Source organism: Diospyros lotus, chromosome 3 (assembly GCF_014633365.1).
Source record: "Diospyros lotus cultivar Yz01 chromosome 3, ASM1463336v1, whole genome shotgun sequence".
In the NCBI taxonomy this organism is placed as follows: domain Eukaryota; kingdom Viridiplantae; phylum Streptophyta; class Magnoliopsida; order Ericales; family Ebenaceae; genus Diospyros; species Diospyros lotus.
In genome coordinates this window covers 15,445,605-15,465,187 of record NC_068340.1, presented here as the reverse complement: position 1 = coordinate 15,465,187, position 19,583 = coordinate 15,445,605, and positions in this window count along the sequence as shown.

Genomic DNA, 19,583 nt, shown 5'->3' with positions numbered 1-19,583 from the left:
AACCAATTTTGATATTCACCCCATTGAATTAATGAAAATCCAATTGATTGAAAATTAAGATGGATTAATAAGTGGATTCGAAATACCCTAATTGCCTCCATTTTATCTAAGTTAAGTTTTTTTTTTAAAAAAATAATTGTGTTTAATTTTAGTTCTCATTAGTTTAATTTTTCAAATTCATCTCTTTTTATAGTCTAAATAATATTAAAGTTAATCTAATTTTAGTACTTAATCCAATTCTCGTGGGATCGACACTCTACTCATTCATTATATTACTTGAGCGATTCGTACGCTTGCGAATTAGCCTAACACCAGGATGAATCAGATTCACCATTTAGATCTAATATTAATGCGATGTGAAGATTTTTGGGCTTCTTATTTAAGGTCTTATCATACACTCATCATTCACTCCATCACACAACCATTCCAAAATAAAATGAATAATAAATAACCAAAATGGCCATGGGCTTCTTCATCCTAATTTAATCAATTGTCATTTTGGGAAACTCTTTTTTTTATGAGGATTTCTCGTCAAATTGACATCATTACATCTATTTGTTCTTTTTCTATGAGAACTTACAATAGCACAACTTCTTATCGAAGTGTTCTACTTAACCATACGTTCACTCTCTTAGTTTAAGCCAGGGACCATACCTTTTGCGTATGACTCATTAGGCTTTTGAATATGTTGGCAATGTGTTGGTATGAACACATAAGACAAGATTTACCTCTAGCAAAGCGTCATACTTACCCAATTTTTTAGAAGGATTTATAATCCGTAAACAATCTTTCACGAGCAGGTTACCATGTAATTTGATCATCTTGATAATGTATCTTCTGTGATCTCAAGTTTGGCGATGTGTTACTTGATTAAGATCACGTGAGTTTTTGTCAGTCCTCCAAATATCTTCACTTAATTGAAAGTGAATCAATAACTCCTTATTGATCTCTTTCACCATGACCATGAATTTTAAGTGAATATCCACCGAATGCGCCTTAGATATATCGTCCTTTATCAAGGGATGAACGAGTCACATCTTGGTTATGCACCCATCTCCATAAGCCTCACGATATGCCCAACGATCACCCACATGAAGGCTTTGTTTAGGCCCATCGAAATTATAATACCCAAGAAAGTTATGAATGAATAAAATTAAAATTTTGTGAAATTATTGGGTCTATATGCAATTTTTCAATCTTTAGGGCCAAAATATAATTTTCAATTCTTGGCCAAAATAAAATGTAACGTTTGTGTTAAACAAAAGTTTAGGGATAAGAACGTGTAAGAAAAGTTGGAATTCATGAAATTGAAGAAACTTGCAAAATAGGTGTAAAAATGTAATTTTTCAAACATTCGAGCCTAAGTGAAATTTCTAAATTTTGGTCAAAAGTGGTCAAATTGGAATTTTGATTCTTTGGGGAATGAAATGAGAAAATTAGAGTTTGATGTCCTTGAGGAAATTCTAGAAAAATGGGGAAGAACCAATGTAACACCCAAAATTTCTTGAGCGTGTTATAACTTAGGATTTCGGGAATATAAAAATTTTTCATATCACAATAGCTGTCATACATCATACAATATCCCCAAAATCCTAATTTTCACCTTCTCAGCTTAACAAACCCAATAATCGAATAGCTAAAACAGGCGTTAAAATCTAGAATGCGGAAGCTAGATCAAACCTGATATGGTTCTCAACCATAATACTTTATTTATCATAAAATTGTTCAAGACATCTACAAAATATATTACATGGACATCATCAAGTGATAACTGAACATCTTAAACATATCCAAAATTACATAGGTTCACACAAAAATATGCTAATCATGCTATAGACAGTAATTTAAACTAATTCTTCAGCTACCTCATTTCCCTTAAAGCCGCTCGTCGAACCTAGAACGTTGAATATTCCAGGGACATAATCCAATTAGAAGATGAATCTTCTAGTAAGAAACTCTAAAACAGTTTATATCGATGCATGATCAGGTATAAAATGTATGAGAAGACAACGAGAACTACTCCGAAGTGTCTCGTGAACACGTTAGCCTCCTCCAACGAGAGCTTTCTCAATGGCACACGCATAGCACCTCTCGGGAGGTCCCTAACCATGTCACTTCGGCCCGACTTCATAGCACTCATACAAGCACCACATCCGTTGTCCCTTAGGCTCACGATCTTCCCCACGAGAGCTTTCTCGATGGCGCACGCATAGCGCCTCTCGAGGGATATCCGACTTTTGCCCTCGGCCAACAATAAATAGGTACAATAGTATGGCCACACGAATTTTATAAATGCAACAGTTAAAAAGCCAACAGCATATATTTTTCAAAAAAAATACAGTTCATATATGCAGCACGATTTCACATAAGAGAATAACAAAAGTTTACGTATAAGAACTTCACGAAACACGTCTCATGCAATAGAAATCTCTCTTAAGAGAATAAAAAATAGGATTTGGAGTATAGGAGTCTCACCTTATTCGTTTATCTCTTAGACGGTATAATTTCACAGCAAACGGCCTAGGTTTCTGCAAAAAACATGCGTTTTGGTAAATCTAACCTTAAATATTTTTACATAGGGTTGAAGGGTATTAAATTAGAGGTATAACTGGAAAATTTGAAGGTAAATAGACCCCTCACGCACCCTAAGAAGGTCGGCCACGTGCCTTCACGCACAGCCATTTTTCGGCGCGTGTAACTCACGCGCGGGCACTAGAATTCGGACAGCAACGCCTCATTTTCGTATTTTAGCCATATCTCTCTCGTTTTAACTCCTATTCGACCCCCGTTTAAACCTACGCGACCCTCTCTTCCCCCTCTACAGGATTATCAAAAAAAGGGACTTACCTCACTTTTTTGCTGACTGATTTTGGCAAACTCCGGCAAAGACCCGCAACTCCGACGAGGCTCGTTCTCCGCCGCTTCTTCGCCTTTTTCTTCCCGCCTTCTTGCCGAACTCCCTTCTCTCTCTCTAGAGCAAGCTCCTCCTCTTAGAGTGCTTCACTCCTCAAACTTGGTTGGAATAATTTGAGAAGAACCCATGGTGCCTTTTTATAGATTTCTTCAACCAATCACATTATGCTACTTGTCACAATCTTAGCCATGGATTCCAAAGACTCAAACCTATAATTGAATGGCTTTTGAAATCCAAAGCTAGAATGAATTCAACTTTTGAAATCCAAGCTAAAACCCTAAACTTCTTTCAAATAACGCTTTGACCCTTATTTCAAGTCCTCAACTTTAATATTTTACCACATAAGCTCTTAATTTTATCCTTATTTCGTTTGGATAATTCTCTAATTACAATTACACCCTCAAACATCAAATTTATCGAGTTACTTAAAATCCCAAAATTAATAACTTAAAATTACTCAATATATACGATTTTTTGGAAGCCCCTCACCATCATTCGGTCATTTTAGGCTACAATTTAGCTCCGAAAACCATTTCTGATTTAATTTCTTTCAGCGTCATAAATCTCGTCTCGAGATGCTCGTCAAAAATATACCTTTAACCTTAGGTATTTAAGCTCTAGGGTACTCCCTACGACTGATTCGGTCACTTGTTAACATTTTAAGCATATTTTTCGGTATTTTAAACTCACTTAAAATACGTGGCATCTTCACGAAAATATGGGTTATTATATTCTCCCCCCCTTAAAAGAATTTCGTCCTCAAAATTTGAAACATAATCAACATTATTGAAGGTTAAATAATTATCGCATACAATTTCTAGAAGAAAATATAAAAATTTCCTACTCTATTTCCATTTCCTCGAACAAATGAGAATATTTCTTCCTAATTGTTTCCTCAAGTTCCCACGTTACCTCGTCATCCGAGTGCTTTCCCCACTGAACCTTCACTAACGGTATCTATTTATTTCGCAACACTTGAGTTCGGCGATCTAAAATTGCTCCAAGTGACTCTGGGCAGGTCAAGTCATTCCTTAGCTCAATTGTCTCCACCCAAACTCCGAGAGTTGGATCTGGCACATACCTTCGAAGTTGGGAGAAGTGGAACACATTATGAATCCCAGACATGCTAGGCGGAAGCTCTAATCGATAAGCCAAAGGTCTGACTCTTTCTACGATCGGATATGGTCCTATATACCTTGGCTTCAGCTTTCCTTTACCGCTCCCACGCGTCGCCAAATGCTGGGGTGACACCTTGAGATACACTAGATCCCCTACCTCAAACTCTAGATCCCTTCTTCTTTGATCTGCGTAAGATTTTTGTCGGCTTTGCGCAGCTCGAATCCTCTCTTGGATTATTCAAATCTTATCGGTAGTCTGCTACACAAGTTCGGGCCCTAACATCTGTCGTTCCCCTACTTCGGTCCAACAGATGGGCGACCGACACTTCCTTCCATACAAAGCCTCATAAGGAGCCATCCCGATGCTACCGTGGTAACTATTGTTGTACGCGAATTCTACTAATGGTAGATGCTCCTCCCAATTTCCTCCAAAAGCAAGGGCACAAGATCTCAACATATCTTCAAGAGTTTGAATTGTCCTCTCTGATTGTCCATCAGTCTGGGGGTGATAAGCTGTACTCAATTTTAGCTGGGTCCCCATGCATTCCTACAAACTCTCCTAAAATCTCGAGGTGAACCTCGGGTCCCGATCTGAAACTATACTTACCGGCGCACCATGGAGTCATATTATTTCCTTTACGTACTGCTCTACAAATTTTCGTACCGGTTAATCCATCCTCGTAGGTAGGAAATGCGCTGACTTTGTCAACCTGTCTACCACAACCCAAATGGCATCACAACCCCTTCGACTCTTTGAAAATCCTGTTACGAAATCCATCGTGATACTTTCCCATTTCCACTCAGGAACTTCCAAAGTCTCATCAACCCTGCGGGTTTCTGGTGCTCAATCTTTACCCTTTGGCATATATCACATTGTGCCACCCTCCTAGCCACGCTAGCCTTCATCCTAGGCCACCATTAGATTTCCTGAAGATCTCGATACATCTTCGTGGCCCCTGGGTGCACGGTATACTTAGCTCTGTGGGCTTCATCCAAAATTTTTTGTCTCAACTCCCGAAGGTTTGGCACGTACACTCTACCCCGAAACCTGAGAATGCCATTTCGCATCTCAAAATCTGAACTCTTGGGCTAGCCTTGCTCATTTACCCATAGACGTATACGTCGATCACTTCCACTAGCCTCACGTATCTCGGTCTCCAAATCCAGCCGAACCGTCAGGCCAGCTACTAGGATAGAAGATCTCTTCGGCACTACACTCACTGTCATCAGGCTAAAAGCCTCAATCAGCAGCCACTCTTGGGCCATCAACCCGGCCATAACAGTAGGCACAGTCCTACTCAAAGCATCAGCTACCACATTGGCATGCCCCGGGTGATACAAGATGGTGCAGTCGTAGTCTTTCAGGAACTCCATCCATCGTCGCTGCCTCATGTTCAACTCTTTTTGGGAAAACACATACCTTAGACTTTTGTGGTCTGTGAACACATCGAACGTCTCTCCATATAGGTAGTGCCTTCATAGCTTCAGAGCATATACCACCACTGCCATCTCTAAGTCATGCGTTGGGTAGTTCACTTCGTGTCTCTTCAACTGGCGTGATCCATATGCGATCACCCGACCATGCTGCATTAATACACAACCCAAACCAACCTTCAAGGCATCGGTGTATACAACATATCCACCGGGCCCACTAGGCATTGCCAGCATAGGTGCTGAGGTCAGTCTATCCTTGAGCTCTTGAAAGCTTTCCTCGCACTTTGCAGTCCATTAGAACTTTACCTCCTTCCGTATGAGCTTCGTCATAGGTGCAGCTATCTTCGAAAACCCTTCCACAAATTTTTGATAGTAGCTTGCCAATCCCAAAAAGCTTCGTACTTTAGTCACGCATGTCGACTGCTTCCATCCTCGGACAGCCTTAATCTTGGCTGGATCCACTGAGATTCATTCGGCTGAGATCACATGCCCAAGAAACGCCACTTGGGATAGCCAGAACTCGCATTTCGAGAACTTGGCATACAATTGGTGTTTCCTGAGGGTTCCTAACACTATTCTCAAGTGTTCCTCGTGGTCACTCTCATTCGAAGAATACACCAATATATCATCTATGAAGACGATCACAAACCAATTTAGATAAGGCTTGAACACTCTATTCATAAGATCCATAAACGCTGCTGGAGCGTTAGTTAATCCAAATGGCATTACAAAATACTCAAAATGGCCATACCTTGACTGAAATGCCGTCTTTGGAACATCATTTGGTTTAATTCTAAGCTGATAACATCCAGATCTCAAATCGATCTTCAAGAACACCTTCGCTGCTTGCAATTGATCAAACAATTTGTCTATCCTTGGGAACGGATACTTGTTCTTTACTGTGGCCTTATTTAGCTGATGGTAGTTAATGCACATCCTTAAACTCCCGTCTTTCTTCTTTACAAATAGCACTGGTGCGCCCCATGGCGACGTGCTTAGCCTAATGAACCCTTTATCAGTCAACTCCTGTAGCTGATTCTTCAATTCTTTCATCTCCGCCAGAGCCATTCAGTATAGAGGAATTGATATCGGCTGGGTTCCTGGCACTAACTCAATTGAGAACTCGATTTCCTGAGGTGAAGGTAGTCCTGGTAATTCTTCTGGAAACACATCATCATATTCTCGTACCACTCGCACCTCATTAAGTTTCGGTACCTCTCTTTCTTCTAACTGAGCACAAGCTATGAATCCATGAGCTCCTCGGCTCAACAGCTTTGCTACCTTCATTGCCGAAATCATCTTTACGACCTTGGGTTCGCCTTGTCCTCGAAATTTGACCGACCCTCCCTCGGGTTTTCTTATGGTCATTATTTCTTACGATAGTCTATATTGGCGTCGTACTTAGACAAGAAGTCCATCCCTAAGATTACGTCGAAGTCATATACTTCTAACAGAATCAGATCAGCCTGGAAACGAACATTACTCAAGCTAATTTCACATCCCCTCACCATTTCTGAGGACTTCATACTTTTTCCCATAGGTGTCAAAATCACCATAAGACACCCCATAGACTCAGTTTCTACTCTCAAACTCTCAGCCAAAGCATGCGATATAAAAGAATGAGTATACCCTAGATCAATCAATACATGCACAGAAGTATCCAAAATGAAGAGAGTACCTTGGATAACTACAGGATTCCCCTCTACGTCCTCCTTGGTCAAATTATAGACTCGCCCCTGTCTGGTCCCTTTTCCTTCTTCAATCTTTAACGGCTGCTCTTTCTTCTTCGGGCAGTTCCTCGAGATGTGCCCGTGCTGGTTGCAATTGTAGCAGATCACGCTCACTGGTGTTGCTACTATAGCTTTGCCTTTTTGGACCATTCCCTTCGAGCAATTTCTGGAAGTATGCCCGGGCTGTCCACAGGTGTAACAAATAATGCTTTGGCCATCGCACCTCTTACCCGGGTGCCTCTTCTTGCATTTAAAGCACGCCTTTCTCTTTTTCATGATCTTCCCATCCCGAGGTCCCATAGTCGAGTGGGATTTCTCTGATTGTCCTCCAACTTGAACAGTCGTGGCCTTTAGTTCTGCCACTCGTGTCATATTCTCCTTGGCCGTCATAGATTTGAAAACTATGTCTGCATAAGACTCCACATGGACCAGGCTCATCAGCTGTTGAAATTCGATTCGCAAGCCTTATAGGAATTTTTGTCCCTTCTTCACATCATCCATCTCGTACAGCGGCATATACTTGATTAATCGCAAAAATTCAGCCTCGTATTAGGCCACAGACATATTTGGCCCTTGGCGTAAGTTCATAAACTCTCGAGCTCTAGCCAACTTCCAGCAAGTGGGAAAGAATTTCCCATTGAGTAGTTCCTTAAACTATTCCCATGACATCTGGGGTGCCTCCCCCACTTCTACGTCTGTTGCTGACCCTTGAGATCCTGTCCGGTTAGGTATTGTTCGCTGCATAGACCTCCACCATTGAGCAACTTCCTCTTCCAGCATATAGGTCGCACACTCAACCTTGTCCTCATTCAGGATTCTCAATCTTTATAGGATCTTCTCGGTCTAGTCCAACCAGTATTCACTGATTGCGAGGTCATCTATCGATTTTCCTCGAAACACTGGCGGATTTTGTTGTAGATACCTCTCCAAGGATCTACTCTTCTTTGCTCGGGCTGCAACTCCAAAATTCGCCCAGCCATGCCCTCTAGGATTCTTTCGATTCTATCAATCCGGCCTTCACTGAGGTTGCCTCGTGCATCTCTTTACCTTCCACACCACCTCCTGGGTCAGGGTTGGTGTTGCTTTCTTTGCCATTGCCCCTCTCGCGCCTGTTCCTTCTTGTATTCACCATCTGGTAAGAAGATAAGGCGATCTATTAATTCATCACGGCATGGCATAATTCAATTTGAATAAGTAACAAGAGTATGCCACTAAATATTTCAAAAATCCTAACCTAATTCTCAAAACTTACGGTGGCTTTACTCATCTAGCCACATGCGAACTTTTCCTTAGGTTCGCTCTGATACCAACTGTAACACCCCAAATTTCTTGAACATGTTATAACTTAGGATTTCGAGAATATAAAAATTTTTCATATCACAATAGCTGTCATACATCATACAATATCCCCAAAATCCTAATTTTCACCTTCTCAGCTTAAAAAATCCAATAATTGAATAGCTAAAACAGGCGTTAAAATCTAGAATGCGGAAGCTAGATTAAACCTGATATGGTTCTCAACCATAATACTTTATTTATCATAAAATTGTTCAAGACATCTACAAAATATATTACATGGACATCATCAAGTGATAACTGAACATCTTAAACATATCCAAAATTACATAGGTTCGCACAAAAATATGCTAATCATGCTATAGACAGTAATTTAAGCTAATTCTTCAGCTACCTCCTTTCCCTTAGAGCCGCTCATTGAACCTGGAACGTTGAATATTCCAGGGACATAATCCAATTAGAAGATGAATCTTCTAGTGAGAAACTCTAAAAACAGTTTATATCGATGCATGATCAGGTATAAAATGTATGAGAAGACAACGAGAACTACTCCGAAGTGCCTCGTGAACACGTTAGCCTCCTCCAACGAGAGCTTTCTCAATGGCGCATGCATAGCGCCTCTCAGGAGGTCCCTAACCATGTCACTTCGGCCCGACTTCAAAGCACTCATGCAAGCACCACATCCGTTGTCCCTTAGGCTCACGGTCTTCCCCACGAGAGCTTTCTCGATGGCGCACGCATAGCGCCTCTCGGGGGATATCTGACTTTTGCCCTCGACCAACAACAAATAGGTACAACAGTATGGCCACACGAATTTTATAAATGCAACAGTTAAAAAGCCAATAGTATATATTTTTCAAAAAAAATACAGTTCATATATGCAGCACGATTTCACGTAAGAGAATAACAAGAGTTTACGTATAAGAACTTCACGAAACACGTCTCATGTAATAGAAATCTCTCGTAAGAGAATAAAAAATAGGATTTGGAGTATAGGAGTCTCACCTTATTCGTTTATCTCTTAGATGGTATAATTTCACAGCAATTGCCTAGGTTTCTGCAGAAAACATGCATTTTGGTAAATCTAACCTTAAATATTTTTACATAGGGTTGAAGGGTATTAAATTAGGCGTATAACTGAAAAATTTGAAGGAAAATAGACCCCTCACGCGCCCTAAGAAGGTCAACCATGCACCTTCACGCGCAGCCATTTTCCGGTGCGTGTAACTCACGCGCGAGCACTAGAATTCGGACAGCAATGCCTTGTTTTCGTATTTCGGCCATATCTCCCTTGTTTTAACTCCGATTCGACCCCCGTTTGAACCTACGCAACCCTATCTTCCCCCTCTATAGGATTATCAAAAAAAATCGAACTTACCTCACTTTTTTTATGACTGATTTTGGTGACCTCCAGCAAAAACCCACAACTCCGACCAGGCTCGTTCTCTGCCGCTTCTTCACCGCTTTCTTCACGCCTTCTTGCCGAACTCCCTTTCTCTCTCTAGAGAAAGCTCCTCCTCTTAGAGTGCTTCACTCTTCAAACTTTGTTGGAATGATTTGAGAAGAACCCATGGTGCCTTTTTATAGATTTCTTCAACCAATCACATTATGCCACTTGTCACAATCTTAGCCATGGATTCCAAAGACTCAAACCTATAATTGAATGGCTTTTGAAATCCAAAGCTAGAATGAATTCAACTTTTGAAATCCAAGCTAAAACCCCAAACTTCTTTCAAATAACACTTTGGCCCTTATTTCAAGTCCTCAACTTCAAAGCTGATAAAAATCATATGCGGATAAGAGGAGGTGAGAGTTGGAGTTTGAGGTGGGAGATCATGTATACTTGAAAGTGTCACCTCAAAATTTGGCAATGCAGGGAGGAAAGAAAGAAAAGTTAAAACCCCGATATATAGGACCCTATCTGATCCTAGAGCAAATCGGACCTCTAGCTTACCACTTGGAACTTCTTCTTAGCTTGTCCAACATCCATGATGTTTTTCATGTGTCTCAACTTCAAAGGCATATACCTAACCCAACCCATGAGATTCAGGTAGAGGCAATCGAGTTGAAAGATAATCTGACTTATCTAGAGTCACCCAAACAAATCTTAGACCATCGCAATCAGGTTTTAAGTAATAAAGAAATTCCTTTGGTGAAAACTCAATGGAGAAGTCACACTGAGGAAGAGGCAACGTGGGAGCTTGAGAATACGATTAAGAAGAAATACCCTAAGTTATGCGAAGAAATGAAGGTAGAATAGAGGTTTTTACAATTCTCTTAAAAATTTTGCCAAAGACCTTGTGAATAAAGAGATGGTTATGGATGATATATTTATTCTTGAAATGATATAGATTATTTTGGAGATATCTGTGACTGCTTGTGAAGAGCTACAACAGGGAATTCTGAATAAAACACGTCATGCTAACAATGCACGTGTGATAGGTTCAAACTAGTGATATGTGATCAAGGTACTTAGACCATACTAGTGTTAAGGTAGTACCTATCGATTCAAGAATATTTTGGTGAACGAGGCTATTCGGAAATAAAGTAGTGAGTCAATTTCTCAATTAATGATTAGTTAGGTCCAAATTTCGAGAACAAAATTTTTTTTAAGAGGGTGGATGTAATACCCTAGAATTTCTTAAGGACTTAAGTGCAATTATTTTTTGGCATAAGTAAGATTTTCTATATTTTTTGGGCTAAAATGTAATTTATCAAAGTTGTGGAAAACCAAGTGTAATTCAGAGAACTTGAGGGCTTAAGGAAATAGGGCCAAAGTGAGAGGTCGAAAGATGAAGGGCAAGGATGCAAAGGCAAGTGTGAAACTTTCCATGGTCGTTAGTGATGTTCTACCCTTGTGCTTAGTTTTGATGATGAAAAACATATGTTATTAAATCCCTAAGTCATGAATCAAGGTGGTGGTTTTCAACAAAATCAATTTCAAGTGCATTGTTAAAATGAAAACCAAAAAGATTTATGATTTTCTATTTTAGTTAGAGATTTGCAAAGTCAAGTTTTTAGTCTTAAAAGAATCTCCTAAAATGATTTTCAAATTAGCTTTGAAGTCGTTGGTCAACATAGAGCTAAAATTGTTCTAAGGCAAAAGACTAACTAGAACATGTTTTTGAAAGTGTGTTCATTTTAGAAAGTGTTCATTTTAGAAAACTATCTCCTAGTATTTTGATATCTAATATCTCTTGGAAATGAAATGGTTTTGATAAATGTCTATATGAATGGTTTTTGATAAATGACTATATGAAAATCAATTTCTACTATGTGGATTATATGAATGAGAAAATGAATTTTTAGTATATAAGCTTTGAAGCAAGATATGAAAACTTATAGAAGAAATATTGAGTATGGTTGAGAGTGATTTGAAAAACTTGCTTGTTGAGAGTGATTTGTTTCAAAATATACTTTTGATAATCTCAACTTGCTTTCAAGATAATCAAAATGAGGTTTTAAAAGAATCGAATAAGGATGTATTGAAAATTCAAGTTTTTCTATAGAATAGTCGACTATCAGGATCATTCTGTCGACTATGCTTCAAAATAGTCGACTATTTTTGATGTTCTGTCGACTATTTAAGCATCTGTCGACTATCGAGTAAAAATAGTCGACTATGCCTTTTGATCTGTCGACTATTTTTGTTCATAAGTTTCAAAAATTTCTTCATATCTCAGCATCTGTCGACTATTGGAATGTGTCTGTCGACTATTGAAATTTTGTGTTATAAAATAGTCGACTATTCGTTTTGTCTGTCGACTATTTCTTGCTTTAGTTATAAAAATAGTCAACTATATATTTCTTCTGTCGACTATTTCTTTTTGCAGAAAGTTCCAACGGCTATTTTTTCAAATCCCAACGGCTCCAAACGGCTATATTTCTCTTCAACTTCGTGGGACACTTATACATACATGTCATAGATGATCAAGAGAAGGCTAATGGATGGGAATGAATTGATTTGAGCTTACGGTTTATATTCCTTTGTATTTACAGTGTTCTGGGCTTTCATTGTTATACTTTTCTCTCCAAGGCTTTATTCTATTATTGTTAATACATTCATTTAAGCCTTGTTTAATCTTGAGAGACATTGTAACTAAGAGATTCATCTCTTAGATCCTCTCATATTCTACATTTCTTTTTCTTCCTAGCTTGTGTAGCTAGAGGGCCCAATTCAGTGGGAGGTTTTTGTAATTCCTAGTCTTGGACTAGAGGACCTACTTGGTTTAAGTAGGGGGTTTTAGTGGATGGTTTGAAAAATCCTTAGTGAGGAGCTAAGGTAGTGGATTAGGCTTGGGTTAAGCCGAACCACTATAAATCTTGGTGTTCTTGTGTGCTTGTGTTCTTTAAATCATCTTTATCTTTCCAAGCATTCCTTAATTCCTCACTTGTTTCACTCTTGTCGTTTTATATGCTTCACGTTTTAAATCATTAAAACTTCAACCTGTATTAAAAAGTTTTTCAAGTTATTTCTACCAAGTTTTTAAAATAACCAATTCACGCCCCCTCTTGGTGTGTGCCATAGAACCTACTGTTCTAACAATTGGTATCAGAGCCTAACTCCTTAATTCAAGGTCTAACAACCTGAGGAGAGATCCATGGCTCTTAAGGAAGGTTATCCTACAAATGTGGCACCGTACTTTGATGGTTCTTATTATGATTTTTGGAGAAAAAGGATTTGTATTTACTTGCAATCTATTGATTTTAATTTGTGGTATATTGTAGAAAAAGGATTTGTTTCAAAACCAAAATCCATTTGGAGTGAAGATGATAAAAACAGTTTTGTTTTAAATATCAAATCTATGAAAATTTTGCATCAAGCTTTACTTGAAGATGTTTATGCAAAAATTTCTAAGTGCTCTAGTGCTAAAGAGATATTGAGTACTCTTGATTCATTATATCTCTCTGACAAATCTTATGAGCATGTTGATGAAAGAGTGCAGGGTGAAAATCCGTTGAATCATCAACAAATAGAGAAAGAAGAAAATTCAAAACCCATCTCGTGCTTCATAGCTCAAGAAGAAGAGGAGGTAACCTCTACTTCTACTTATGATTTTAATGATTGTAATAATATTGAAAATGATCTTGAGTCTAGTTCTTCGTATGCTTATAATGATGACAGTGAGAATGATTTTTCAAATGAAGAGTTATTGAATGCTTTGAAGGATTTATATGAAAATTTTGAAAAGTTATGTTTGAAAAATAAAACTGTTCAAAAGAAATTAGATTTATTGTCAAAAGAATTGGAAGTTTTAAAATCTAAGAATGAATATTTGATTACTTCCAATAAAGAATTTTTAAAGGAAAATGTTTTGGAAGAATTTGAATTGAAATCCTTGAACAGTGCATTAAATGAGAAATCCATTTTAAAAGAAGAGATTTCAAATTCTTGTGATCATGAAATAGGTGTTCAAAATTTTATTAGTCAAAGAGCTAATGTCAAAAGCTCACCTTCACACACCTCTCATGATATTAAATGCTTTTATTGTTGCAAGGAAGGCCACATTGCATTTTGTTGTCCTTTTAAAAGGAAATCAACTAGTGGTCCTAATTTGAAATGGATTCCTAAGGGAACTAAGGTGTCTACTGTTTCCAATATTAAACCCCAAGGATCCAAGTATGTTTTGAAACCTAAAAATGATCATTTTAAGAGGAATGTGCATAAGGATAAAAGGAAAATGAATTTCAAACGAAAACCCTTTGCTACACATCCTAGTCTTTGGTATCATTTTGAACATAAAGGTTTCATAACAAAACATCCACATAAGCTAAAACAAGTTTGGGTTCCTAAGGAGGAGCTCTATGCTAACATGGGTGAACCCAAGGTGGTTTGGGCACCAAAATCTTGTGGATAGTGTTTATGTAGGTTGCTTGACATCCAAATGAACTTTAAAGAGAAATCTTTATGGATGGATCAAGCATGAAGGAAGGAGGAAGTGGACAAGAAGATCACTCCTCATTTTGCCAACCAAGTGTAAGAAAGATTTTATTAATCAAAATCTTGGTGGTATGCTTTTATCCCTTAACTCCCTATGCTTATTAGTTCTTGATAAAAATGAATGATATGCTTGCACTCTATTATGTTTTGATATGTGCATTGAGTGAGGGAAGAACGAAGTTTGTTGATATATGCTAGAAATACTTTCTTGATAAATGCTCCTATGCATAACCTAGCTAGCATAAGTCAATTATGTGATAAAGATATGAAGTATGCTTTAATGATAATTCATGTGAAAATATCTTGTCACAAATAAAATAAAGATCATAGAAAATAGGATAGAATTTGTGCATAGACTTATTCTTGTCTAGTATAAGAGAAATGCCCAATATAATCCATATCTCAAATATTTATCTATGGCATAATAGACTAAGTCATGCAAATATGAATATGCTTCTATAATCTATCCAAACATGATCTTGTTGAGAAATTGCCTAAAGCTTAAATATGAAAAATATTTGTGAGGCATCCATGAAAGGCTAACAAATAAGTATATCATTTAAGCCTTCAAAACTTGGCTATGTCATAAAAGACTAGGTCATGTGAGCATGAATGTTGTTGACTATCTATCCAACGTGATTTTGTTGAGAGATTGCCTAAGAACAAATATGAAAGAAACCACATTTGTGGTGCATGAATGAAAGGCAAATAAATAAGTTTATGCTTAAAAATGAGGGTTCAACCCTTAGGCCTCTAAGTTTACTTCATTTAGATATTTGTGGTCCTATGAGAACTCTAAACTTAGGTGAAAAATAATATGTGCTAGTTATTATGAATGATTACTCTAGGTTCACTTAATAATATTTCTTGCATCTAAAAGAGAAACATTTTGCCCATTTGAAATATTTTCAAAAGATAAAAGAATGTATATTTCAAAAATTAGAAGTGAACATGGGGATATTTTGAAATGAACAATTCAAGCACTATTGTGAAGAAAAATAATATTGGTCATAATTTTTTTCTAGTGCTAGAACAAAATGAGGTAGTTGAAAAGAAAGATAGATCTTTACAATAAATGGCTAGAATTGTGCTATGTGATAAAATTCCTTTTTAGTCTAAGCCATTAACACCTCATGCTATATGTTGAATAGGATTTCTATAAAGCCTATCTTAAAGAAAACCCCTATGAGTTATAAACCAAATATTTCATATTTTCATATTTTTGGTAGTACATGTTTTATCTTTAACAATGGTAAAAACTCTTTAGGAAAGATTTGATGTTTAGAGTGATGAAAGAATTTTCTTAAGATATTCTACTCAAAGTAAAGCATATAGAGTATTTAATTATAGAACTCTAAAGGTAGAAGAATCTATTCTAGTTATAGTTAATTATGTGAGTGTTGAATTTCCAAAACCTATGGAAGGTGGTGATGAAGAATTAGGATAAAAATCTGAAAAATTCTCATTAGATCAAAAGAATCAAATCTATCAAAGGACAATATGCTAATATATCTTATGAAGAAAGAGAATCATCTTTTCTAAGAGAAAATATGTGCAAGGTAATGAGATCATAGAAGATATTTTTAAAGAAATAAGGATTAGATCATTTATTTAGAATGAATGTCAATTTGCAATCTTCTTATCTCAAATAGAAACATCATAAACAAAAAAAACAAAAAACAAAAAAAAAAACCTTCTATTTTAAAATCTTCATATCTATATCTCAAAACTTGTCTCTCTACATTTTAAATCTAGATTAGTAGCTAAAGGGTACAATCAAGAAAAATGAATCAAGTATAATGAGTCTTATGCACTCGTAGCTAAGTTAGAAGCATTGAGAATATTATTGGCATGTGCATGTCATAAGAAGTTTAAGCTATTTCAAATGAATATTGAAAGTGCATTTTTGAATGGTTAAAAATGAGGAAGTATATGTAGATAAATTCTCTTGGTTTTAAGAATTCTCAATGAAATGATCATATGTTCAAATTTTCAAAGGAACTAGATTGTTTAAAACAAGCCCCTAAGTCATGGTATGGAAGTCCTAGCAAGTTTGTTCTAGAAGAAAACCTTAAAAGAGCTCAAATAGATATAACATTGCTTCTAAGCCTCATAACAAGGACATTTTATGAATTTACAAATGATTTATGCAGCATCTTCAAATAAATTCCTATGGAATCAATTTTCCAATCTAATACAAAGGGAACTTGAGATGAATATAATCCTCATGTCTAAGCAAAATACATCTTCTTAAGAAATTTAATATTTCCAGCCTCTCAAAAGAGCAGTTCATCAAGCCTAGACATTTATGGAAAAGCCAAATGGTGGAAAATGAGCTATATAGATATATGATTGGACCATTGCTACATTTGATAGCTACTAGGATGAACATCATGTTTAATGTTTACCTATGAGCTAGACTTCAATCCAATCCTAATGAATTCCATCTTGGAGGCAAAATAGCTAAAAAGAACACTAGTGATCCATATCAAGTTTTAAGAAAATTCCTAGTGTCTTTGTTTAGAAAAAAGTGAATTTCCATTTTATTCTCTTTCACTAAAGGTGAATATGTAGTTGCTCAAATCTTATGGATGAAACAAAAAGACTATGTCATAAATCCCCACTATATTCCAAATCAAATGTGCCAATACAAATGCTATAGCCCTAGCAAAAATTTAAGGAATCTTGCTTAAAAAGAAAATATCAATTGGTATCATGTCCAAATCTATTGGAAATCATTTTCTAGATAAATCCCTATCAATCCTTGAGTTCTAGTGATTTTATTTGAAGAAGTTTCGAAACATCATATCATTCTATTTCGAAACCTTTGATTCAAAGAAGTTTAGATCCTTCATGTCTTTCAAATCTATCATTGGTTAAATCAAAGGGCTTCGCCGCCAAATTCTTAGATCTCAAAAAATTGATAAATGATATATTCTTGATGGCATATAGTATTCATGTCTTGAATCATTTATAATGCTATTTTTCTTGTATGAAATAGCTTGATTATCTTTGTGTGACAAATGAATACTTGAGTATAAAATCACGCTTTATTTGCTAAAGGATCATCTTGCTTCTTGAAGTTATCTATATGTAATGATCCTATGTGATTACAAGTATGGCTAATATTATCAAAAGACAAATGTATGTTCTTAAAGCCTATCCTTAATATGTCTTGCATTAAATTTGCCATAACTTGTTTAGATTTATGTTTTTGGATGACCACTTATTCTTTGAATATATATGTGAGTGCATGTGGTTCATTCCTCAAATTTATGATCATTGTTATATTTTACTCTTGTGAAAATCATTTGAATTGAGACAAATTACTATTCTATTTTTATATGAAAAATGTCTTTATATCTTAAAACCTCCCGTATAAGTTTAAGGGGGAGTCTTTTTCAAAGAGAGTCTTTCTATTTGCTCGAAATGATTTATTTCACTCCTATATTGATCATTTAATGTATATGCCTCTTATATGATGAATGGCTATGCATTTGATCTAGTGCTTTGATTGTTTAAATATGAGTGATTACTTTGAAAGATATAGATTGGCTCTGATATGATCATGAGTTTGCAATATGGTATGAAAATTTTTTTTGCATCTCATGAAAAATGTTTTTTTTATATATATGACACGTGCTGAAAAATTATATATGTTTGATATTAACAATGTCATCTTAAGGGGGAGCTATCTCTAGTTTTGAAAACTATCTTTACTTGATTCTGTTTATCTCCAATTCCTTTCTATTGAAAAGATTTTGGTTTAAGGGGGAGATTATCTATTTTAAGATTTGTGAAATCGTTTGAAATGTTTTTATTTCAAAATGAAGTTTTTCAAACTATCGTTGGGGGAACGTTAAAAAAGGGGGAGAGATATTATCTTTTGGTTTAAGGAGGTTTCTATTATTTTTTTAAGTATTGCCTTTTTGATTTATGACAAAAAAGGGGAGAGATTTGTGAAATTGATTTTAAGTTTTGTCATCCTCAAAAAGGGGGAGATTGATGTTCTACCCTTGTGCTTAGTTTTGATGATGAAAAACATATGTTATTAAATCCCTAAGTCATGAATCAAGGTGGTGGTTTTCAACAAAATCAATTTCAAGTGCATTGTTAAAATGAAAATCAAAAAGATTTATGATTTTCTATTTTAGTTAGAGATTTGCAAAGTCAAGTTTTTAGTCTTAAAAGAATCTCCTAAAATGATTTTCAAATTAGCTTTGAAGTCGTTGGTCAACATAGAGCTAAAATTGTTCTAAGGCAAAAGACTAACTAGAACATGTTTTTGAAAGTGTGTTCATTTTAGAAAGTGTTCATTTTAGAAAACTATCTCCTAGTATTTTGATATCTAATATCTCTTGGAAATGAAATGGTTTTGATAAATGTCTATATGAATGGTTTTTGATAAATGACTATATGAAAATCAATTTCTACTATGTGGATTATATGAATGAGAAAATGAATTTTTAGTATATAAGCTTTGAAGCAAGATATGAAAACTTATAGAAGAAATATTGAGTATGGTTGAGAGTGATTTGAAAAACTTGCTTGTTGAGAGTGATTTGTTTCAAAATATACTTTTGATAATCTCAACTTGCTTTCAAGATAATCAAAATAAGGTTTTAAAAGAATCGAATAAGGATGTATTGAAAATTCAAGTTTTTCTATAGAATAGTCGACTATCAGGATCATTCTGTTGACTATGCTTCAAAATAGTTGACTATTTTTTATGTTCTGTCGACTATTTAAGCATCTATCGACTATTTTAGCATCTGTTGACTATCGAGTAAAAATAGTCGACTATGCCTTTTGATCTGTCGACTATTTTTGTTCATAAGTTTCAAAAATTTCTTCATATCTCAGCATCTGTCGACTATTGGAATGTGTCTGTCGACTATTGAAATTTTGTGTTATAAAATAGTCGACTATTCGTTTTGTCTGTCGACTATTTCTTGCTTTAGTTATAAAAATAGTCAACTATATATTTCTTCTGTCGACTATTTCTTTTTGCAGAAAGTTCCAACGGCTATTTTTTCAAATCCCAACGGCTCCAAACGGCTATATTTCTCTTCAACTTCGTGGGACACTTATACATACATGTCATAGATGATCAAGAGAAGGCTAATGGATGGGAATGAATTGATTTGAGC